This window comes from Psammomys obesus, unplaced genomic scaffold, assembly GCF_907164565.1.
Source record: "Psammomys obesus unplaced genomic scaffold, mPsaObe1.curated_primary_1811, whole genome shotgun sequence".
Taxonomy (NCBI): domain Eukaryota; kingdom Metazoa; phylum Chordata; class Mammalia; order Rodentia; family Muridae; genus Psammomys; species Psammomys obesus.
In genome coordinates this window covers 14,980,727-15,007,513 of record NW_026586173.1, presented here as the reverse complement: position 1 = coordinate 15,007,513, position 26,787 = coordinate 14,980,727, and positions in this window count along the sequence as shown.

The following is a 26,787-nucleotide window of genomic DNA, read 5'->3' as shown; positions in this document are numbered from 1 at the left end:
GGATGCTAAAAAGTGATGTTAGAAGTGCACGATCTCTGCAGGATGTCTCACAACGGTCCACTGTACCTCAGCAGTCTCACCTGAATGAAGCCAGTCTGCATCCGGAGTACAGTGGGACAATGCTGGTCTTATTGAGCAAAGTGTCAAGCTGATGGAAAATTAAAAAAAAAAAAAAAAAAAAAAAACAGAGTTAGGAAAAACCATAGATGTGGCCTTCTCCGGGAGTTGTAAGGTAAAGTTGGTGGAATTCTTGGAAGGACTCACCCAATAAAGTAAGATTGACTTAGTGGAGTTGAACTTCAAGGAACCTGGGTGTGCCATCTCCTCTGAATAGTGTAGGTTGGTTATAGTAAAGTTGAGAGTTAGGGGTACCATGATACTACTATTTCCTATAAGAGTAGGGAAGATAGAAATATCCAGATTTAGAACTGGCAATGACCAATGCTGCTTCTAATTCTATGTAGCATTGTTGGACTAATAGGATTTGAAGCAGGGGACATTTCCAACCTGCTAAAATACTAGAATTAGAAACTTTCTTCATTCATCAAGGGATGATTAATGTATTAAAGGTTCTGTGATAAACTAGTTAGGTCCAAAGATGAATAGGGCATCATCTCCTACTGTACAAGCCAGGGAAGTTACTGAACTATTACACTTCAGGAAAAATTAGTAGCAGGATAGGTAGGACAATCATGAGAGTGTCCCATCCAATGACTAAGAAAAGCTCTTAGGAAAAAGCATTATTTCAGATGTGATTAAAAAAAAAAGCCTAAGGAATTCTAGAAGCTAAACAACAAGGAGAACACTCCACTCTAGGTAGTCCTAGGGACCTCATGAAACTGAAAAGCTTCTGTAAAGCAAAAGACAGTCATCAAAACAAAACGACTGCCTACAGATTGGGAAAAAATCTTCACCAACCCTTTATCTGACAGAGGGCTAATATCCAGTATATATAAAGAACTAAAGAAGCAGAAAAGCAACAAACTAAGTAATCCCATTAAAAAATGGGGAACGGAGCTAAACAGAGAATTCTCGAAAGAGGAACATCAAATGGCAGAGAAACACTTAAAGAAATGCTCAACCTCATTAGCCATTAGGGAAATGCAAATCAAAACAACCCTGAGATTTCACCTTACACCCATCAGAATGGCCAAGATGAAAAACTCAAGTGACAACACATGCTGGAGAGGTTGTGGAGAAAAAGGAACCCTCCTCCATTGCTGGTGGGAATGTAAACTGGTACAACCACTTTGGAAGTCAATCTGGCGCTTTCTCAGACAATTAGGAGTAGTGCTACCTCAAGACCCAGCTATACCACTCCTAGGTATACACCCAAAATTTGCTCAAGTACACAACAAGGACATTTGTTCAACCATGTTTATAGCAGCTTTATTTGTAATAGCCAGAACTTGGAAACAACCCAGATGTCCATCAACAGAGGAATGGGTACAGAAATTGTGGTATTTTTACACAATGGAATACTACTCAGCAATCAAAAGGGAGGAAATCATGATATTTGCCGGCAAATGGTGGGATCTAGAAAAGATCATTCTGAGTGAAGTATCCCAGAAGGAGAAAGACAAACTTGGTATATACTCACTTATATAGACCTACAAGATATGATAAACATAATGAAATCTACACACCTAAAGAAGATAATCAAGTAAGTGGACATGGGTGAAGATGATCAATCCTCATTTAGAAAGACAAATGGGATGTGCATTGAATGTATGATAGGAGTCTACCGCAAAAGGCATCTGAAAGACTCTACCTAGCAGTGTTTCAAAGCAGACACTGAGACTCATAACCAAACCATGGCAGAGTGCAGGGAATCATATGAAAGAAGGGGAGTTAGTATGATATAGGATAGGAACTCTACAAGTACCAAATATATCCGGGCACAGGGTCTTTTCTGAGACTGACACTCAACCAAGGACCATCTATGGATATAACATAAAACTTCTGCTCGGATGTGGCCCGTGGTAGCTCAGTAACCAAGTAGTTTTCCAAAGTAAGGGGAACAAGGACTATTTCTAACAGGATCTCAAGGGCAGGCTCGTTGACACACACACCCCCCCCCAGTGGAGGAGCAGTCCTGTTAGGCCACAGAGCAGGACTTTGCAGCCAGCCTTGAAGATACCTGATAAAACAGGGTCAAATGAAAGGGGAGGAGGTCCTCCCCTATCAGTGGATTTGGAAAGGGGCAGGGAGGAGACCAGGGAGGGAGTTGGGGAGGGGGAGGGAATGAGGGAGCAGGATACAGCTGGGACACAGAGCTAACAAATTGTAACTAAAAAGAAAAATAAAAATTAAAAAAAAAACAAGCCTAAGGGATTCTAGAAGCTAAACAACAAGGAGAACACTCTAGGTAGTCTGGGGAAAGCATGCAGAAAGATAAAGTACGATGCATTAAAGGAAATTAAAATTATTTTACCACGGGCAGAGAGAAGTGCAGGTGTGGGAATGGCAGGATCTCCTGAGCTTATTACAAAGAGGCAATGGATAAATAACACAAAGCTTTGTATCTTACTTGCAGAACAAATGGAATGACTCAAATGTCATTTATAAGAAGAGAATTTTATGGACATAATTGCATTATAAAGAATGCTGTGGCTGCTATGTAGAAGATATTAGGAAGACATAAGCAAGGCTACTGCAGTGTGCCTAACAAAAAATGCTGATCGTAATAAAGCCTAAATAATATAGATACAGAGAAAGAAAGGGTTGTAGAGAGCTCCCAAAGAGACAAGTGATGAGATTTGGTAATCACTGAATGTAGGATGTGAGTGAGAGGAGAGGTGAAAGCTGGAACTCTGTCTCTGTCTTTGGTACTGATGAGAAGAATGATCAGATTGGAGGACAATTATATGTTCAGGATGAGTGATTATGATGGTTACTGTTAATGGTTAAGTTGATAGACTCTAGAGTTACTTGAGAAATAGGCCTCTTAAAATACCTGTGGGAGATTGCCTTGATTATATCAATGAATGTGGGAAAACAAATTTTAATTATGAACAGGACCATTCCCTGGACAGGGCATCGTGTACTGTATAAAACGGAGAAAGGGCACCGAGCACTAGCATGTATTCACGATTCTGATTTCCCATTGTGAATATGATGTGACCAACTGTTTCAAGCTTCTGGTGCTTTTACTCTATGATGGATTGTACCTTAAACTGAGAGGGGAAAAAACCCCTTCCTCCCTTACTTGTTCCCTCCCTCCCTTCTATTCCTTCCTTCCTTGAGTTGCTTTGATCAGACTAGTTATCATTATAAAAGAAAAAAAGTAACTAAGTCAGTGGTCACAGAGATCTGAGTAATATCTATGAGATATGTAGACCAACGGTCAAAAACTCTTATGTGGTAGTGACTGGAATGAGAATTTGGACCCTGATAAACTTAGCTGAATAATACAAAACAGTATCTTCACTGGGAAGATGGATGAGCATTGAGAGAGAAAAAATGGTTCACTTACCTTATTGGTACCAATAAGAGCCTGTATTGTGTCTTACCTGTGGAACTGTTTGTAGAAGATAGAGCCAGAGTAGAAGCTGGAAATGACATGGTAGTAATAGGCGTTGAGATAAAACAAAACAAAACAAAATAACATGAGGAATGAAATACAAATTATGATAAATCTTTAAGAAATGACAGCAGCCAGGGTGACTATATCTAAGAATCTGTGTTTTCCCTTATGACATCTATTGTTTGGAATTTAGTATCACCCTTGGGTTTTGTGCTTTGGGGAAGGGTGGGTGACTCTTCCCACCCCCATCTCAGTCTACATTTCTTTGAACCTTCTTGAACTTCTGCCCATTTAAAGTGGATAATAGAAGAACAGGTTGGCTCATTCAGTGTCTCTTATGTTTTAGGTGAAGGGAGGCTGCCAATGACATGTAGGAGTCTGCAATACTCACTATTAAGAATGGCACCTGAGGCTGAATGCATGTAACCTGTCGAAACATGGGAAAACGATGAGGAAAGACACGGATTGTCAACAAAAGGCAACCTTTGGCATCAACCAAGCTCTCTGCCACAGACCATCTTAAATTACTAGCATGCTGGAAGCAAGATAGGGAATCCCTATAGTGATCTGGCTTGCGAGATTAACCAAAATAATAAACTCAAGCTTCAGCAAGAGACCTCTGCCCCAATATATAAGGTATAAATAACACAAAGAAGACATTTGATATTGGCTTCAAGCCTCCATGTACATGTACAAACATATGTTCATACAACATCACATATATATGCCCACTCAAATGAATACTACACATATACATATGTAAAGGAAAGTCTGAGCTCCCATCCTTAAGCATCAAATGCACTGCCTAACTTCAGAAGAAAAGAAGCTTTGTGGACTCTACTATTAGTTTGAGCTAGATGCAGAGATTTTGCCTCATAGCTCACCCAAGTAGGAAGAAGAAACCTACATTCAAACATAACACTTCATGTTGAAGTAGGAGCTCCTTGCTGGTTTTTGGGAACTTCATTATTCTGTATTTTCCAGAGAAGTGCTTATATTTGGGGCAATGGCAGGGAATAGATCTCTACTCACTCAAGGTTGAATTGGGGGGGGGGGGTGTAGAGATAGTAGGTTCATGGACTCTTCCACTTCTAAGGTCTAGGTTGTATATAGTAGAAATTTTCAGATTTTCAGACCTCTGAAACCTCATCATACTAGAGGTAGTGACTAAGACCTGGTGGTTATAAGCTGCACACATGGAGGAATAAAAGCAGAGCGACCAGATAGGAAGGACATAAGAAATACACGTGGCTTGCAGAGCTGCAATAAAGGTAAGCAGCTTGACTGTCAATTTGATGAGATTTAGAAGAACTTATAAAATACACCTCCTGTGTATGTTTGTGAAGGTCTTTCTGAATGAGCTGAAAGGAGCAGAAAAGACCCTCCCTGGATATGGGTAGTACCATTCCATGGCTTTAGGTCCTGGAGTGAATAAAAAAGAAGAAGGTGAAAACCAGCATTCCTGTCTCTTTGACCATGCCTTTTGTGCCATGAAGGACTGTATCTTTTCTCAAACCCTGAGACAAAATTAACCTTCCTTTCCTTAAGTTGTGCTTGTTAGACCTTTTGTTAAAGCAACAAGAACAATGACTTAATTCTCATCCCCTCACCATTAACACAGAGACTGTCCTGATCCAGAGTGTAGGGGCCCAGTTGAGTGACACCATAGGTCAGATTGCTCAGCTCCAAGTAAAGTTGCTCTCTGGCCAGCCCATGACCTGTGTGGTTAGGGTAATAGCTGCAAACTGTGTCCACTCCAGTGGCTTGTCCATCCTTCCTGGGACTGGAGAGAGGGTAAAAGTGACAATCATAAATAGTCTTCAGAATTATTGGAGTGAGTACTCAGTGATGCTGAAAAGCTTCTCTCCCACACTCAAGAAATAAAGCCAGAGGGCCATGACTACATGAACAGTTCTTAAAAAATGAAGTAGTCAGGGGTACAGGCTGGAAAGGCACTACAACATGTCTCAATTCTGAAATACTCAAACAGAATTAGGGAGATAGCTCAATTGAAAAAAGTGCTTATTGGTGCCAAGTTCAATCTCTGAAACCTGTTTTTTAAAAAGCTTGGAAAGTGCAGCATGCACTCATAATCCCAGCACTGAGGAAGTGTAAATAGAAAGATCCTAGATCTCACTGGTCAGGTAGCATTGCTAGCCTGATCTACTTGGTAAGTGACAGGCTTGTAAAAGTTCCTATCTTAAAAAATGTTTTTAATTTAAAAAAAAAATAGGTGCATGCTCCTGAGGAATACAGAATCATTGTCCTTCCTCCATACATGTAAACATGCATCCACACAGGCTCACCTGCACACACACCTCCATATGCCCACACACAGGCGAGCGAGCACACACAGGCATGCGCGCTCATGTGCACTCATTCATTGAAGGCAAAACATCCATACGCATAAAATAATAAGCAATAAGTAACATATTTATGTTGAAAATTTTGCTCTTTAAAAACATATTTTTTGGTGCTAGAAATTGACCCAGGGCATCAAGCTTAGCAGCAAGTTCTCTACCAGCAAGCAACATTCATACCCCATACAGTTGAGACAGGATCTCCCTGTAGAACCCAGACTGAGAAGAGCTAGTGAGAGGGGCAAATGTCATTAAATTTTGATGACGTTAAATACATCTTTATAGCATGTACACAGGAGATCTAGCTCATTGTTTAAAAACAGGTGGTTTCGGGCTATAAAAATGAAGCATTTATTTTGTTTGTTTTAATATTTGTTATATTTATTATTATTTTAATTTTAACCAAAATATGAAAGATTTATTTGTGTGTGTATGTATGTGTGTGTGTGTCCACAAACATGTCTGGGTAGCCACAGATACCAGAAGAAGGTGTCAGATTTTCTGAAACTCTTACAGGTGGTTGTGAGCTTCCTGACATTGGTGCCGGCAACCAAACTTGGGTCGCTTCATAAAGAATTAAGTGCTTTTAACTCACTAAACCATCTTCAATATTTTAGAATTAATAAATATAGTATTATGTATTATGTAATAATTGAACACAGTGTGTTTTTGTGGTTCTCCTTCCATCACTCCCATTCCCTTTCACCTCAGTCATCCCTTGTATTTTTCCTTTTAGTTGCTTTTTGTCCTTCATGCCTCAGGGATCCTTTTGCCCATGACCCATCTTTCCTTATCATTTATTGTAATCCTCCCTTGGTCTCCCTTTTACATTTTTGGGTTTTACCCACACGTAGGCTTGTTTACATGGATTCACGTATACATTATGGAATAGGGTCCATACATGAGGGAGAATATACAGTGCTGCTTTTCTGTATTTGGGTCACCCTATTGGATGTTTTCTAGATATATCCATTTCTGGAAATTTTCATAATTTATTTTTTTTGTTTATATTTGGATAAAATTCGATTAAATATATCACCATTTCATTATCCACTCATCTGTTGTTAAATATATGAACTGGTTCCATTTTCTTGCTATAGAAAGCAGAGAAGCAATAAACATGGTTGTGTAAGTGAGACGTGCATTTTTTAGAGCAACCTTAGAAGCAGAATTGAGAATCTGAGGTAATGGCTCTTCTTGTGAAAGAGAGAAGAGAATCTGGAAAATGTGCCCAAAGTTGGTATCTTACTCTGGTGGTGGGCTCTTCAGGGATTTGAGATAGTTGCAAGGGAAAGTGGTTGTATCAAGATATGTATTTTCTGAAGCCCCTCACTCCTGAATTTCCATCTGGACTGAGGACATTGAAAGAAAGAGGTGGGTAGGAAGAAGGGTTACACTGGTGGGCCTAAAATCACAGAGACAGCACTGGGATTATGTGTTCAGGACTCACCTGAGCAACGTTAGTCTACATCCAGCATACAAAGGGCTTATAGTGGTGTTCCTGAACAAGGGTCCAAGCTGTAGAAAAGAGCATACAAGGTGAAGCAATGGCATGAGGGATCTAAGATAGCATTTATTCTTTGGTGAAGTGGTCTTTCATTGGTGACGCAGTGTGTTGGTGGGTATGAGCAGACCCATATGGGATGAATCGATGGGGTAGGCAAGGTTGAAGTTAAGTAATCATGGGTGAGAATGGTGGGGTTGGAGGGTATGAGTAGGGAGACAGGTGGACAGACCTGGAGTATGCTAGACATAGCTAAAGAACAGTGGAGGTGCCTGAAGAGAAATGTTTGAGATGGGGGCAGGGGTCAGACAACAGAGTTTGGCTAGAATGAGGTAGAAGAGAGTTGAAGATGGGTATGTGGAGCTGAAATTAGATAGGATGGAGAATAGCAGGCTGGTCACAGATGTTTGGAGCTGGAGTTTGGTGGGTAGGATGTGGAAGGGAATTGGGGAAAGATAGAAGGGGCCAGGGATGTTGGGGTTGACATGGAGCTACTATGCATTCAAATGTTAATTGATTGTCTCCCAAGATCCTTACTGTCCCTCAAGCAAATTCTCATATAACCAAAATGACACTGTGTAAACCTTGCCTACCAAATTATCCCTGGTTGTCAAATAAATTTGTGTACAAACTGGGCTGGGCAAGAAAGAAGTAGGTGCAGTGAAGGTTTGTGGGGTCACAGAAGGACCATGAGGAGGAGAAAGAAAGGGGCAAGTGGCCATGGGGACATAGCAAGAGACATAGCCTAGAGCAGCTTGCACTGAGGACTGTAATGATGGAGCAGAAGCAGCCCAAATGGAAACATGCTCAAGTATTTATTGGGATTTTGGCTGGGGAGCAGACAAGATAGCTTAGAGGGTTAATATCTGTCCAGCCCCAGAGTTTTAAGGCTTATAAGATTGAACAGGTCTGTGTCTTTTATTTGTAAAATAACAGGTTAAGGAATTACTGCAGCCATATTAATAACCAACATTATTAGTATTAATAAAATAATTAATTTCTTTTTCATGTGCCTTAATAATTATATGAATCAATGTTAATATTAATTCAACAAGAGAGGAGACAGTTCTGAGAGAAGTGTGTGGTGATGGAGTTTGGTTGGCAGGCTATGAAAGGGTGTTGGAGAAAGCAAGATGGGAATAGAGAGAATGCCAGGAATGAAGTGAACAGAGCTGTTGTAAAATAAATGGGACTTACCAGACTTTGCAGGACCTTTTCTGTGGTATTAAACTTCCTAGAGCCTGGGGGCTGCATATCTTCTTTGTAAAATAGGTTGGTGATGGTAAAGTTGAGGGTAAATGTCACCAAGGGTGATCCTTCTGTAGGGGAGGAAGGAAAAGAGATTTTGTGTTATGTTTGGTAATCAACATAGGGCAGGTAGAGCCTGAGGCCACAGTCCTCATTCTGGAAATATTTCACTGGAAAGTACAGTAATGAGTGAGTATCCTTGGCTCACTAATTATGAGCAGCAGCTGCTAGACCATCCGGTGCTAGAAGTCAGGGGAAAAACTGTGGGAGTCAGTGGGAAAGACTGCTTGTTCTACAAGCATGAGGACCTCAGTTTAGTACCCCAGTACACATGAAAAAAGCTAGCATTATGGCATCTACTTATAATCCTAGCACTGGGGTTATGAAGACAGTTGGATTCCTGGAGCTTGCTAGGTAGCTAGCATAGATGACCCTGTCTCAGAAAGATGGTGAAGAATAATAGAGGAAGACACATCAGGCCAACCATTGGCCCACACACGCATGTAAATACTGACAAGTGAACCTCTGTGAACACATTTGCACAGGCATACAACTCAACACTCACACACACACACACACACACACGAGAAAGAATGAGAAGTTACAGAGCTTAAAGGGAGATGTCTTCAGTCAAGAATCTTCTTTACAATTCTATTAAATTGTTTCAATTTCTTCCACTCATTCACCAAACTATAAATTAGAACATTTCTCTGTTGTGAAAGAAATATAGCATTATGCACACAACTATAGTGAGCTGTGATTTCAAGGACGTTATAGCCTGTGTACTTGACTTCTTCCATTTAAATTTTTAAACTGACTATATGGTCAGGGCATGGTGATTCTTCCAAACTGTAATGTGAAGGATTTTTTCAATACTCACTGCTGGGGCTGTTTACTGAAGTCTGGAGTGTGTAGCCTACAATGAGAAACAAAATAAAAGAGAGTGAGGAGATTTGAGATGCATGTAGAGAAGAAATAAAGAATATTCCTTGAGGGGGACAATTTGGGGTTAGCTATAACAAAGTTCAGATGACCACAACTTACCATTGACATAAAGACTATTCTGGTCCAGGGTATAGTGACCCAGCTGAGTAATGTTGTGAGTAAGCTGTCCTAGCTCCCAGTATAATTGCTCTCTGCCCAGAGCAGCATCTACGGAGTTTGCATGATAAGTGCAGACCATGTCTACACTGGTGGCCTCTCCATCATTCTTTGGCCTGGAAAGTTCAGATAGATAACATAAGTACACTGAGTAGTGAGAAATGCTGTGGTCCTCAGGACGCTGCAGAAAATGGCTTATGGAAATGAGCATACTGGTAGAGAGATAAGAAATCAGATATCAACTTTTTGGTGGCTACTCTATCTTCCTTAGCTACTGGACAGAGGGATCAGGACTGGAGACAATGTGGTGCATTGAATGAGATTCTCTGACAGCATTATGAGAAAACTTTAGAACATTGTGGGGTGCTTGTGAATTGGACTCATGGTGCTGTATTCATTATAGTGTAAAAAAAATGGCTCCCCTTTCACTTTTAAACCTAACTTTCACTGGTACTTTTCACTTATACTTTATGATCCACTACTATAATGGAAACCTGTTCTCTTCCGAAAGGGAAATCTTGTTAGCTGTCTGCTGAAACTCTTCCATGGTCCCTATAAGCTGATGAATGAAGACAACATGTCTTCACATGATCTTTATTCTGTTGAAAGCCTGTTCAGTTTTAGCTCACTTCTCTACCTTTTGCTTGAAGCTCAGTATTTCTTCCCTGCATGCACTCTACCTTTTTCTAGGTCCTTTCCACCTGATATTCTTGCTTTCTTTTTTTTTTTTTTTTAGAATTTTCTGGCCATAATATGCCTGTCTCCAGGCATGATCTGCAATCTCTCATTTCCTCCTTAATTCCTGTACTTTGCTAATTTCCAAATTCTTCAATATTTTCTTTTCGTTTCAGTTTCCTGTCTATAAAATGGACATAGTGATGTCATCTGGTTCTTTTACTATGTATAAGATCAAGCTAGTCACAACTCTACTATGGATGGGGAGGACCTCACAAAGTCCCATCACTAGCTGAAGTGCTATTGGTAGTTGATGGTGGTTAGAGGAGGAACAGTGATTTTTTTCTCTGATGATATATATGGCTACTAGCAGGTTGCTCATATGCCAATGGATGGCCCCACATCTATGCACATATGAGCAGTAGTAATTGGACATAGAGGCATAAAACTAAAAAAAAAAGAGTAAATAAAGCTGGGCAAGATATATTTGGGATATATCTGAGGTAATCTGGGAAGGAAAGTGAGAGGTGAGTATGACAATAAAACACTATGTATGTGTATGATTCCTCAAAAAAAAACCTTTAAAAACAAAACACAATGGGGGCTAGAGAAATGGCTTAGTTCTTAAGAATACTCATTGATCTTCCAGAAGACCTAGGTTCAAGTCCCAGCACCCACATAGAATTTCACAGCAACCTATAACTTCAGGACCCTATTTTGACTTTTTTAAATACCTGGTATATATGTGATATACAGGCGTAAATGCAGAAAAACACTCATACAAAATAAAAGTAAGTCTTTTAAAAGAGCATAAAAACAGTAACAACAAAATAATAGGTTGAATACTGGCATGTGTGACCCAGATCAAATTTGTGAACATTAGTTGTGACAGTTAATCTTGGTGTCAACTTGGTTGATTCTGGGATCAACTAAGAGACAGTACTCTAGGCTGATCTGTGAATGGATTTCCTGGAAAGATTATTGGAAGGGGTCAGAGCCTTCCCCATAATGGGCTACACCTTTTGGCAGCACTCTAGGTATAAAAAGGTTCATGGAAAGAACAATGCTGCTTCTTGCCCAACTTTGCAAATCACTGGTTAGTACATCTACTCAGTTGCTGCCCTGGTATGCGACACTGATATTGGAACCTCATTTCTTCACACTAGCAACACAGACTAAAGATCACAGGCTCTTCTGGAATCATCCAAGCCTTCAACGCAACATTGAGACCTGCGGTGTACCCAGCCTCATAACTAATGTATTCTCATGCAATACTTATAGCTGCTGTATTCTCTCCTGTGTGAAGGCACTGTTGGACTAGTCAGCCTGTATCGTGTAAACATATCTAATAAAGACTGTTTTAATAAAGCCATTCAATCAGTTTTATCCTTCTAAAGAACTTGGCTAATCCATATGTAAATTACAAGGAATAGTTGCTGATACTCTCTGTAAGGCTAGAGCTAAGGCAACCTGCCACCCCAAGCCCAGTGCAGTGGGCGCCCCAGGCTGGGCCATCCCAACCTGCCCCAAGGCATGGGGCGGCCCACCAAGCTGAGGCAGCAGGCCACCCTAATCCATCTGTTGCCCCACAAGCTGTGGTGACTCACTGCTGCCCCTCTCACCCCCACCGTAGGGCAGCAGGGAATCTGAATGGCCCACTGCACCCCCCTCCCCCAAAACTAAGTTTAGGGGCCAATTAAATACCAAGTGCCTTGCTGCCAGTTCCCCTTCCAGCCTCAGGGTAGTCAGCCCCATCCCCTTCCTGTGGAGTCAGGAGACAAAATGGTGGCAGTTCCTCATCGGGAGCTGTCCATGGTGAAAATTCTTGCTTCAGCCTTCCAGATGGACACCCTTCCATCTGAGGACCAGAAGGCAGGCCAGCACAAGAAAATAACAACATTTGTGTCCTCAGAGCTGTGGGTTTCCTGGACACTCTTCCATATGAGTACCACAAGGCAAGCCAACCAACAAAAATAACAACACTCTCAAATAATTGGGTGAGTATGTGTTGCAATAATTGGTATGAGTACTAAAAATATAATTGTCAAAAGTATTACTTATCATGTTGGTACAGTTTATGAGATTAAGTTTCCAGAGATCAAAAAAGAGAACATGGTACACAGTAGGATCTCAAGGTTGACAGAAAATTTATATAACTCCAGACTAGGAGTGCAAAGGGACAATTTCTTCTCTGGTTACATCAGCACTGTGGGAGGAAGATGTAAGATGAATTTAATTTTTGTGCATTTTTTGGGTTTTTTTGTTTCAGTTTTTTTTATTAATTACACTTTATTCACTTTGTATCCCCCCATTTTTAAAAGACATTTTCTCATGTACCTAAAGCTGGTTGCGAACTCATTACATATGTAAAGATGTCCTTGAACTTTTGATCCTTTTGCTACCATTTCCTCAGTCCTGGGATTACAGGCATGTAGCAACATGCCATGACAGATCAAACCCTGGGGTCTGATGCTGGGCAAAGCATGTTGGGCAAACTTTCTACCAACTAAGCCACACCCCATGAGACACTATGAAAAGACCAAATTTATGAGTAATAGGAATAGAGGAAGAAAAAGAAATTCAAGTCAAAGGCACAGAAAATACTTTCAACAAAACCATTGAAAAATTTCCTATCCAATACAGGAAGCATGCAGAACACAAAAAAAGACAGGAGCTAAGAAAGAAATCTTGCCATGACACATAACAGAACACTGAACCTACAGAACAAAGAAAGAAAATTAAAATCTGCAATGGAAAAAGACCAGGTAACATATAAAGACATACCTAGTAATATAATACTCAACTTCTCAACAGAGACTCTAAAAGCCAAAAGAGTCTGGGCATGTTCTAAAAACTCTAAGAGACTTCAGATGTTGGCCCAATGACAATAGATGGAAAAACAAAGCCACATTCAGGTTGTATCTACCCACAAAACCAGCTCCAAATAATGTGCCAGTAGAAAAAATTCAATCTAAAAAAGTTTATCACTCTCCCAAAACAAATAAAAAATAAATAATCTCAGACCAGTAAATACAAACAGAGAGAAAAATCCCACACCATAACAACAAAATAACAAGAATGAATAAATATCACTCATTGGTAACTCTCAATATTAGTTGTCCTAATTCCCCAGTAAAAAGATATGAACTAACAGATTAGATTAGAAAACAGAATCATAAGAGACAGGGATGACAATATATACTCACCAAAAAAACTTTGTGGAAAACCCCACCTAGAGGACATTTTAATTCTAAACATTTATGCACCAAACACAAAGGCACTCTGATTCATAAAAGAAAGACCAATGTGTCTAAAACCACATACTGACCCACATACAGTGATAGTGGCTGACTTTAATGCCCCATTATCACCTGTAGACATTAGACAAAAACTAAACTGAGAAATATTGGAGTTAAATAACATAATAAATAAAATGGAACCAGCAGCTATTTACAGAACATTTCACCCAAGCACAAAAGAATATACCTTCTACTCAGTAACTTATGGAACCTTCTACAAAACAGGCCAAATACTGGGACATAAAGCAAGTCTCAACAGATATAAGAAAATTGAAATAAAACACTGCATCCTATCTGACTACTCTGTTTTAATGCTGGATATCAACAGCAACAGAAACAACAGAAAATATACAAACTCATGGATACTGAATAGCTCACTAATTTAAAAATTCTTTACAATTGAATGAAAATGAAAACATAATGTCCATAAATTATAGCACAAAATGAAGTTGGTGCTAAGAGGCAAGTTCATAGCACTTAGTGCCTATGTAAAAATTTAGGTGAGATCTTATATTACAAGTTAATGGCACACTAGAAAACTCTAGAATACAAAGAAGATATAATACCCAAAAGGAGTAAATGCAAATAAATAATCAAACTGATATATGAAATAAATAAAATAAATAAAAACAATATAAAGAACCAAAGAAGCAGAGTTGGATTTTTGAGAAAATAAATAAGATAGATAAACCCTTAGCCAAATTAACTAAAATATGTAAAGAGAAGATCCAAATTAATAAAATTAGAGACAAAATGGTGGATACAACAACAGAAAAGTAAGGATTCAGATACTCACAAGGACATACTTTAAAAACCACAAAACTGGAAGTCCTAAAAGAAATGGATAAATCTATCTATCTACCTACCTACCTATCTATCTATCTATCTATCTATCTATCTATCTATCTATCTACCTACCTACCTACCTATCTACCAAATACCAAAGTTAAACAAATAACAGATAATCTAAACAGACACACAACTAGAGAAATAGAAGAATGGAAGTCTCTCAACAACAACAAAAAAGAGCCCAAGACCAGATGGATTCAGTGCAGCAGTCTACCAGACCTTCAAAAAGAAAATAATACCATTACTCTGTAAATTGTTCCAAAAAATAAAAATTGAAGGAACATTGCCCAATTCTTTTTATGAGGCTATAAATCCTCTGATACCTAATCCACAGAAAGACCCAATAAAGAAAACTTATAGATCAATTTCCCTCATTATCATAGATGAAAAATATCCTCAGTAAAATACTTGCAAACAAAATTCAAGGACACATTAGAAAGATTATTCAACATAATCAAATAGACTTTATCTCAGAGATGCAGGGATGGTTCAACATACATAAATTGATAAGGCTAATGAAAACTACTTTGATATATCATCTTTCACCAGACAGAATGGCCAAGATCAATAAAGAAAAAATGACCACTCATGCTGTTGAGAATGTGTGGTTAAGGGAACACTCATCTATTGCTGGTGGGAGTGAAAACTTGTGCAGCCACTATGGAAATCAGCGTGGTGGTTTCCCAGGAAGCTTGGAATAAAATGACTTCCAGATTCAGCTAAGCTATTCTTGGACATATATCCCAAGACCGTCCACAGACACATTTGTTCATACATGCTATCACTGTTCTAGTCACAGTAGCTATGAATTGAAAACAGCCTAGATGTCCATCACAGATGTTACCTCAGTTACTATATTTTTCATATCCATCAGCTGCTAAAAAAGTAAAATTGTGAAAATTTCAATTAAATGGATGGAGGTAGGGAAAAAAATCTTGAACGAGGTAACCCAGACATAAATAGACAAACATGTCTCTATTCTTTTATATGTGGATTTTTGCTTTTAAGCCTTTCACAGGCATGCTACAATTTGTTTAACAACAGAGGCTTTGCATAGAGTAAGGGACTATGAAGGAGGAAAGAATCTCCTAAGAAAGGGGGAAATAGAATATATACTTATGGCAGACAGGGGCCAGGCTGGTATAGGAGGATTTAACTGGAGGGGAAGAAAAAAGGGCTGGTAAGGGACTGTATGTGGAGAAAGAAAAAACACTAAGAACATTTGAAGCATCATATGGAAACCTATTACTTTAGAACCTTCTTAAAATATATACATGCATGTAAAATATCTAAGTGGAGTCACCAAATAATAAAAGTGACAATGTCCCAGCTAGACATCTTTTGCCTCCAAGTGAAACTCGCAGTACCAGGAATGAGTTACATCTAATTAAGTGGTTGACCAAAGGAGCCCCATGAAACCCCACAAAGACTATTGATTACTCTCTACAAACTGATAGAAAGGCCCTACTGTTGAAGCCACATTTTCATATCTCAATAAACATGGAGTTGTGCTGGTGCCCTCCTTGAGCCCTCATTCTTGCTGGCTAGTGATCATGGTATTGGAAGGTACCTTTTACGCTACAAGAGAAGAAAGGTAACCATCAACCCTGATACAAAACCTGAGATCCACCATGGTAACCTGCCTGTATGCTGGATGATACGCTGGTGTAATGTGGCACAAATGTTGTGGGAGTAATCAAGTGCTATCAGATTGAATTTAAGGCCCACTCCATTAGATGGAACCCCTCCATGACTCTGCTCTGATGGCTAAGAACCTCAGCCTATATAGGAACTAATACAGAGACCCACAACTGGATCTCTGTACAGAGAATGAGAGACTTTGGAACACTCATTCCTATACAGAATGTTGCCAACAAAGCCTTCCCCTTGAGGTTTACAGTACTATGCAGAAGAAGAGGCAGAAAGAATTTAGGAGCCAGCGGGCATGGCTGACACCAGGAACAAAGTGTCTTCCAGACATAGCAGGACTGACATATACATGAACTCAAAGAGAATGGTAGCATACACAGAGTCTCTCCAGGGCCAAACCAGGAGGTGTCTCAGTGTCGAGATGGGGAAAGAGACACCAGATCCCATCACTAACCAAACCACAATTTCCAACTGACAACTGTTTGCAAAGAAAAATTAGTTTTCTCCAATGGAGTCTCATTGGGTATACAAGCCACACCTAAGGGCAGGTTCTCTCCTGCAAGAAGAGGAGGGGGCAGTGAGGGAAGAGGGGCATGAGGATGGGACTGAGAGGGGGGAAGGAAGAGGGCTGCAATCAGTTTATAAAGTGCTTAATTAAATAAATTAAACAACAACAACAACAAAAAACTCTGTGGTGTTTTGCAGAGTTTTTGCAGGTATTTGTGGGCATTTTAAAAATCTTATTGACCAGAAGATGACAGTGCAGCCACTCCTGAGGTGATCTGATAGACTAAGATCAGAAGGAAGGAGAAGAGGACCTCCCCTATCAGTGGACTTGGGGAGGGACAGGCATGAGGAAGGGGGAGGGAGGGTGGGATCGGGAGGGGAGGAGGGAGGAGCTTATGGGGCAATACAAAATGAATAAAGTGTAATTAATAGTAAAAAATAAAAATAAAAAAAATCTTATTGGCCTTCTGCTTGTATATTATGGTGTCCAATTTTGTGTTTTTACAGAGTTTATATGTGCATTTCTTGTGCTTTTTTACTTTTTCTAAAAATCTGTTTAGTTTGTTTTTTATCTGCCAGTTTGCTTTCTAAAGAAAGAAAAAACAATATTTTGGATTTGGATGGGTAGGGAGCTGGGGAGGACATGGGAAAATATGGTTGAGGAAAAACAAAATCAGAATATATTGTGGAAAACAAAAGATAGGGGAAAAAAAGAATCTATGAATAGTCATACACACTATATGAAATCACTTACTTGTGATTTCCAAAATTACTTTTATTTTGTTTTAAACTTTATAATATTAGAAAATAGAAATAGAGAAAAAATATGGGATCTGAGTAGACAGGATTTTTATTTAGCTCTACCATTTGGGAGTTTTCAGTGATAGGCAAGTTTCTTAACTTTTCTGAACCTTGGTTTTTCCATTTGTGCAATGAGGATAATACTTATTACATTGAAAACATTCAGAAGGTTATGTGAAGAAAACATTGAACCTTATAATGTTAACCCACATGTAAGTTGTACCCTACCCAAAATATATTTGGTGATATGAAAGGGGTATTTTTAGTTGTCATAGCTTTAAGGTGAGAAGATGGGGTAATTAATGTATCTAGTTAGGCTTCCAGAGGCTGAGATACATGATTAATATTGTCAACTTAACAGGCTCTACAATTGTTCATATTCAAGCCTCTGGCCATGTCTGTGAAGGTATACTAGGTTAATTAGGATGAGAAGGTCCACCCTGGATGTTTTGGAACATTCTAGCAGCAACCCATGTATAAGGAAGTCTTTGTATTTTGCTAACAATTTCATTGCCTCATTGAAGCTGCTATCAGTGTTACTTCTTTCATCCTTGTTTGCCATAAGAACCCCAGCTTCTTTGGCTTTCAAACATAGACTGGAAATGTGCAGCTTTCCAGTTGTCCTCCAGGCCACCAATACCTGGCTAAGGCATTTACTATTACAGACTGAGCAGTTACTGGGCTCTCAGTCTCTGTTGGGTGCAGATGGCCAATGTTGGACAACTCAGCTTGAAGCTTATAAACCATCCTAATAAATCCCCTTTAAAATAGGCTTTAACCAATAAGTTCTTTTCCCCTGGACAACTCTGACTAATACAATACTGTCAAATATCTTACTGTATGCAGAGGAGCCACCCATAATAATGCTAATGTGGCAATCTCTCTGTCCTGTACCCTATTGTCTGGCATGTACTAACTGCTTGTGTGTGAACCATCGGGAACAGCTGAACGTGTCTTGGACTGTCCTTAAAGGCTGTAGAGCATCTTTTGTAAAGGATCAGGGTAGGTCCCATATGAAAGAATTTCATTTGTAATTTCCAGTTGCTTTGCCCCATTTTATTCTTAAGAAATATCATGCTGGGATGTGAGGACCATCTGGATGAGACATCTGTTATTCCATTGACCAGCAGGATTGATCTGGATGATTTGATTGGCTAGGGCTTTCCCATCCTCCCTCACCACCTATGTGCATTCTTCCCAAAGCTGTATGCTTACTTAAGGAGGATTACTTTCCCAGTTAAGAGAGGACTGGGCTTTAATTAAGGGCATAGGAGTAGTTGCAATTCCTTGGGAAGAACATCCGAACAATTTATCAAGAAATAATGTGCTGAATTAAATCTTAAATATCTCCCAGATAGTCACACTGCACAAGCATGATGCTTATGGTGGTTCTATTGGGAAGTGGGGATTGTTGGAGAGAAGGGGCTGAGTGAGAGGTCTTTATATCATTTGGAGGTGTGTCCTCAAGGAAAGCATAGGACTCCGGCCTGTTCCTGTCTTTTGTTTTTGTTCTGGACATGATCAATTCAGCTCTGCTGCTTTCCCACAAACCAAAAGCAAGTATCCACCTGATTATGGATAAAGGTGCCTCCAAATCTGTGATAAAAATTAAACTTTTCTCTTAGGTATGTAATGTAGCTCTGGTAGAGTGCCGGATTATCGTCTAGCACCTTCACTCTAGCACATATACACTGGCCCTGGTAGCACACAGCTATAACTTCAGCACTCAAGAAGTGAAGGCAAGAGAATCAGAAGTTCAAAGTCATGCTCAGATACATACTGAATTTTCACAATCAAACAAAATCATGTTCTCTTTGTAAGTTGATTGTTTCAGGACTTATTGTTTTGTTTTGTTTGTTTCAGTGACAGAAACTAAAATATACTACATGGGAGAATGACATACAGAAGAATGAGAAAGAATAGAATCTGGGCTACAAAAAGGCTGAAAACAAAAGGAAGACCTGGTCATAGAAAAGTGAAGCTTCACCATGCCTTCCTGGGTAGTCTCTATCCAATCTCACCTGAGTGAGGTCAGTCTGCAACCAGAATACCATAGGCCACTGCTGGTATTTTGGAACAAAGGTTTGAGCTGTGAAAAAGAGAGAGGGTTCAGTTAAATATAGAGTCTGAGTAGAAGAAAGGGGAAAAGGGCAAGAGAGAAGTGCAATATTGCAAAGGATGGGTTGTAGCAACAGTGGGTGTGGCAGGAGGAGATGTGTGTAGATTGAATGGATGAGAAAGGCAGTAGACATGTAGACCAGTTAGTATTTTAGCAATGGCACTTATGAGTGTGAAAACAAAGAATGTGGGTGTGAACCAGTGGCAGGGCAGTAAAGGTAAGCGGACAGGGTTTCAATGGAAAAGTTGGGCAAGGTAGACAGGGCTAGAGTGAGTTAGTGGGCCTTCAGTGAGTGTGACAAGAAAGGGGTGAATGGGGGTAAGAGAGTTGGAAGAGGCACCAGTGGGTGTCGTAAGAAAAAAGTAGGAAGGGTTGGGATGGGTGGGCCCAGTACTGATGCGATGTGAGAGATGTGGGCAGACAGCAGAATGAAGAGGGAGACACAGGCAGTGTTAGATTGGAGGGAGGTTTAGTGAATGGGTTGGAAATCAAGACATTGTTATGGCTGGGGTAGGAGGGTGAAAACTTCAACTGTGGGCATGGTGAGGGAACTGGGTAGGTCATCAATGATAAAGGCATGGACAGAGTAGGTTGTCAGACCATAAGTTGGTGAAGTAAGAAAGAGGTGATCAAGGCTGGAAAAAGTGGTGGTAGATACCAGAAAGCATGGCAAGATGGGGGTTTTAGTGGGGCTTTAGTAAAGGGGTGAGGAAAGGTAGGTGAACATGTCTTGAACTAATGGACAAGCAATAAGTGGGTATGGTAAAAGAGAGATGGGAGGACCTGGAACAGGAGGGTGGACACCAGAATGTTAGTGAGCATCAATAGGTGGGACAAGGGGACGGGGATTGTGGCTGTGACCTTAGTGAATGGGAGGGGGCAAGCAGAAGGTGATATGTAGGATTAGGTAATTGGGGCAACCGTGGCTAGGGTACGGGAGGTGGGCAGGTCACCAGAGGGAAAGGCAGGAAAAGTAGGTGGTGCTGAAAGGGATGGGCAGGGCACCATGTACAGTCACAGAAGAAATATGGGTTGAAACAAATGGCAGAACAAGATGGGAAGGTGCTGAGCAGGGCTTAGTGAATAAGTTCTGCAAGTGGGTAGCAGGGGGAGGTATTCTGTAGATAGGGCAAGAAAAGGCGAGAAGAGCTGGAAAGGTTAGATGGAGAATCCATGAGTATTACAAGCATAACCTGAGTGAGCATTAGTTGATGTAGTAACAGAGGGACATGGGTATGGATGGAATGGGTGGGACAACCATCAGTGGATGGAACTAGACACACGTAGGCTGTGCTGGAAGATGCAGAAAAGACATCAGTGAGTGGGGGAAGAAGAGAGGGATACAGTGGGTGAATAGGGCACCAGTGAGCCAGGCAAGGGAGAGGTGTAGCTGGAGTGAATAGGTGAGGCCTAAGTAGGTGAGGCAATAAGTAGACAGGGTACCAATGGTTGTGGCACAAGGGATATGGGTGGCTGATGGTAAGTAAAATAAGAAAGAGAAGTGGATAGGGCTTGAGTGGGTGAGTGGGGCAATCAGGTGCCAGGTATCGCTGGAAAGAGCAAGCAGGAGCAAAGGTGATGGCATGGGTGGGGCAAGGGAGGTGGGCAGAAGTCTCACCAGAAGCTGCAGGGCTGTCTCCACTTGGTGGAACTTGGAAGATCCTGGGACCCACATGTCCTCCGCATAGGGTAGGTTGGTGATGGTGAAGTTAAGAGTGCAGAGCAGCAAAAGAGAGTTTGAAGCTGCAATTAGATTAGAAGAGAAATCAAGTCCTGAGTCATACTGAAACCAGATGTAGGGTTTAGGACGTATTCTATATTCATATCACTGGCATCCATGTATTCATACCTAGGACAATAGTTCAAGATGTCTCTTCCAGAATTAAAAACAAAGAAATAAACAAAGAACTTTATTTTGAATGATACAAATAATCATAAGTAAACACTTGTGGCAGTTAAAGTAGTAAGAGCAATGCACTCTCAGTCTTGGTCATGTACCACCTTTCGCAACAGACAGCAGTTACTGCAGAGACCCATACTAGTCAAAGTGCTAAGAAAAACTGTTTGGTGCTTAGATATAAGCAGAACACCCATAGTTCCTCCCTCCAAAGCTCAGGGAGCATCACGGAAAGGGGAGAGGAAAGGAGATGTAGAAGAAATGAGAAGCAGCTCCATAGAATGTTGTCTTCAGTACACCATGTGGCTGCTTGCACTTACACTCACAGCAGCTGGTACCTATACAAAATTCCTGCAAGGGGGGAAGAGGGGCTCATCTAGCCCATCCCTTTCTGAGGAGCTTTTTAGCAAGGAATGGTTTCTGGAGGGGTGAGGGCGGGGTAAAGACATGTTCTTCAGTTGTGTAGCCACTGGTAGCCTGCCTCTATCACTGCTTTGGACTAATTGTCCCAAGTCCCTTCATGCCACAACATAGCAGCTGTACATAGCTTTATCCATGCATCACTACCAGGTTAGCTCATTGGGGCATGCCCATTAGAGGAGGAGACCCAGATGACTAGGGTTAATTTCTTCAAACAGGATTAATTGTCGGCTCAGAGTAAAGCCTTGGGTCAGAGTTTTCTGAAAAAAAAAAGCAGAGGCATTTAGATCCACACAGTTTATCTGTTGGGCATATTTATATGTGTTTGTATATTTGCATACATGTGGGTGTAGGTACATGTACATGTGTTAGAGACCCAAGGTTGAGAGCAGGTGTCTTCTCCAATCATAGTCCATCTTACATATAAAGGCAGGGTCACATGGAGGGAACCCAGAGCTTGCCTTTCCTACTAGTCGGGTTTTCTGGTTTGTTCCAAGGAGTCCCTGTATTCACCCCTTGTGTTCTGGGATTACAGGAAAGCTGCTGTGCTCACCCAGATTTTTAAGCTGGTTTTGGAAACACAAATTTTGGTCCTCAGGCTTAAGTAACAGGTACTCTATTTATTGAATCACCCACCAGCTCTATATCTTCATGATGGCACTTGATGAAAAACAACACAGACTTACCACTGCCTTGCACAAGTAAAAGCACACTCAAGCATGCACACACACACACACACACACACACACTCACACAGACTTCTTGGTCATTTGGTCAAGTGGGTCAAATTAGCGGGTTGATAAATTCATGAGCTGATGTTTAATACATTGCTTCCTTTACAAATTTGTTCTTGGCTAACTGGTCTGTTATTCTTCCAAGGGTTTGAAGAAACATGCACCAGAGAATGGCTTTGGAGGCTGGAGGCTGGGGTGGGAGATGTTATTCTGAGAATTCTCAGACCTGTGAAGATCCTCTATCACCATCAAGGGTCAACCTTGGTGTCCTCTGGGACATACTTTTCTACCTCTACCTATGATTACAGGAGCCACCAGAAGCCTTTTCAGAGAGAATTTTACCTGTGGGATTGGAGACAGGAGCTGGTATACCTGAAAAAAACAATGTTCACCACAGACACGGGGCGGGGGGAGACATCCATTTGGAGTAGAGACATCATCTATGTAGGTGCAGACACCTCAAAGGGTGTCCCAGTCTGGGTCTGCTAGGGTTTAAATTGCTGATCATCTCAGGCTAGAAGTTAGGTGACCAGTGAAATGGAGATAGTAGGCTTTTGCTTTCTTTAGTTTCAAGGAGCTGGGTAAAGTGCTAGAAAATTAAGGAACCTGAAATACTTCTGGGAGTGGTAGCCAGGATATGGTGTGTGAAACCTACAGAGATAATAGGAGCTTAAAACTGCAGTAGAATTGAGAAAAAGGAGGCCTGGGAAGGGAGGGTGTGGATTCTTGAATATAGCAAAGCAAGGATGGTGGTACTCACCATTGACATAGAGACTCTCTGGGTCCAGGGTATAAGGGCCCAGCTGGGTGACATCCTGGGTCAGACTGCTCAACTCCCCATATATTTCTTCACTTTTCAGCCCGTGGCCTTCAGGGTCCAGGTGGTAGGTACAAATGTTATCCACACCTGTGGCTGCCCCATCTTTCTCAGGCCTGGAAAGGGTAAATGAGGAAAATAATGATAAAAGGATTGCCTAAGGGGGATCCTGAGATGCCGGAATAACACATGAAGGGTTCAGAAAAATAGAAAGAGACTGATAGAGACTTGAGAGAGATTTGATATCAGATAGAGATCTGACAGAGACTTTCAAAGCCAATTGTAGATTTTCTACCTTATTAACCTCCAGTGTGACACTGAGCAGACAGTGAATCGATAACTTTTATCAATTACAAGAATCTAATAAGCTTGTATGTTATGGGAGAAGAAGAAGTCATAAATAATACATATGAAGAATAATATCTGGAGCACTGAAAGTCAAAATTAGTGAGCAGAAAGAGCATATTTGTCTTCAAAGCAATCATATGGGCCAACTTTATAAAGTCCATAGGAAATGTTACTTTACTTCTAAGTAAGGAGAGGAAGGAGGGAATTCAGACTGGATGAGCAGAAGGAGGTTCCAATTTTGTTGATGGTTTGGGAGACAAAGTGGTAGAATAAGGAGACATTTTGGTGCATTCAGGGTGCTTCCTGAATTCCCCTGTGTGTAAGATATGCAGAAGAAGTGCAGGAAGGAGTTTGAACACAATCCTTGGTCTGAGAGCGCTTTAAGCAACTCTAGCATGCTATTCTAAGAACTCACCTGAGCAGGGTCAGCCTGCATCCAGAAAACAATCGACCAACACTGGTTTTATTGAACAAGGGCCTGAGCTGTGGAGAAAGAGGAGAGGGGTGAGGAGGAGGAATATAAAAAGAACAGAAGTGAGGTGGGCTAAGCAGGAAATGGTGATTTGGAATTGCATATGTATAGTCAGGATGGAGTGGGCAGTGGTTTCTTTAAGGTGTGTGGCATGGCCGGTAGATGGGGCTGGATGCAGTGAGCAGGGCTCTCACCAGGCTTTGTAGGGTTCTCTCAGTGATATTGAACTTCCTGGATCCAGGGCGACCCATGTCCTCCTCAAACTCCAGGTTAATGATGGTGAAGTTGATTGTGAAAGGCAACAGGACAGGGCTGGTCCCTGCAGAGGGGATGGGAGAAAGATACAAGCCCATGCTATTGTTTCTCTCTGAGCAACAAATACGCGCATATTCAAGCACTAAGGAGGTTCTTCCTGCAGGAAGCACAGGTTCTTTTTTGGGTGTATGGGGGAGAACCTCACCAGAGCTTCAACTTAATCACCAAAAATAAGTAGGATTCCTGTCCCCTCCAGCTCTTACTATTTCCCACTTCTTACATAAAATTCCATTCACTCTGCCCATCAGTTGGACAGGAACTCCACAAGGAGAGCAACAGAACAAGATAATTTGAACACAGGGAACTTCCCAGAAAATCATACTCCAACCAAGGACTATTCGTGGAGATAACCTAGAACCCCCGCACAGATGTAGCCCATGGCAGTTCAGTGTCCAAGGGGGTTACATAGTAATGGGAAGAGGGACTGCCTCTGACATAATCTGATTGGCCTGCTCGTTGATCACTTCCCCCTGAGGGGGGAGCAGCCTTACCAGGCCTCAGTAGAGGACAATGCAGCCACTTTTGATGAGAACTGATAGACTAAGATCAGAAAGGAGAGGAGAACCTCCCCTATCAGTGGACTTGGGGAGTGGCATGCATGCAGAAAGGGGAGGGAGGGTGGGATCGGGAGGGGAGGAGGGAGGGGCTTATGGGGGGATACAAAATGAATAAAGTGTAATTAATAAAAAATTAAAAAAAAAGTTTCTCTCCATTAAAAAAAAATAAGTAGGATTGCCATTTACAGGTAAGTTCACATTTAAATGGAATGGAAGAATATTTATCCCCCCAGATAGCTACCATGCTTGTAGTCACTGTTATAATAATGATTAATATGCCAAACAACATATTTTGTTGCCAGTACCCTGTAAGGCAGGCTAGTGGGGCCCTCTGTAAGCAAACACTCACCCCTGGCTTCTGAGTTTTATAATGTAAATCTACTTTTTTCTCCTTTATTTTTTTTTTTATTTTACTGTGCTAGGTTATATGAGGCACTTTCACGCAAGCCTATAATGTGCTTGAAGCACACACTTCCGTCACACAGCTAACTTCCTTCTGCTTTTCTGCTCCTCTCTCACTCATTATTTCCATTCCCTAAAACAGTAACACTTTTAACTTTCTTGTCATCTAGTCATGTGCAATTATATATAAACACATATGTAATCTAAGACCCATAAATGAGAGAAAACAAGATATTTCTCTTTCTAGGACTAACAATTCAGAATGTATAGCCAATTTCATTTTCCTACAACGGAGATAACTTATTGTTTATTGCTAAAATGTTCTATTGTGTATATGTAGCACATTTTCTTTACCCCTTTATTTGTTTGTAGACACAGAGTTTGGTTCCAAAACTCAGATATTATAAAAAAAAGTACTGCATAAACACTGATGTACAAGTTTCTCTGTGTTGTGTTGACCTAGGGTCTTATGGGTACACACAAAGGAGTGTTACAACAGAATCATCTATTAGCACAAATATAAACAGCCAGAGAAATGTAAATAAACTCCACTAAGATTCCATTTCACTCTTCTCAGAATGGTGGTCATCAAGAAAACAAACTGTAGTGTTACGATGTGAAACCCTTGTACACTGTGAGTAGTAAATTATGTTAATCCCACCATGGAGGAAACCAGGACATTCTGACAGTCATCCTGTTATAATAAAAAGTGGAGAGTGAGTAGACAGGATCACACAAAATCATCATGTAGTATAAAGTGACTCATGGTTTCTAATCTTGGTGATTGATGATTTCCTTATCAACAGTCAAGTAGCTGAGACATCTGTATATTTGCAGGTGACCACCAATTCCATTTCTTTTACTCAAGAAAAATGTTTCTTAAGCCACCTGCTGGTCGGTTGGTTTCTTATGGATATTAAGCAACTGTTCATAACTGAATTGTTACATAAAATAATTTTTAGCTAGAAGTCCACCAACTAGTGAGTCCACCTCTGAAAGGACTAAGAAAAAATTCATAAATGAGAGGCCAACAAGATAGATCAACTGGTAAAGTGACTGCTGCACAGTATGAAAATTTAAGTTTGGATTTCTAGCACCCATGTTAAAAGGGGGAAAAAGAAAGGCAAGCACTATTGTGTAGGTATGTAGCCATAGCTTTGAAGGGGCAGAGAAAGATGGATCACTG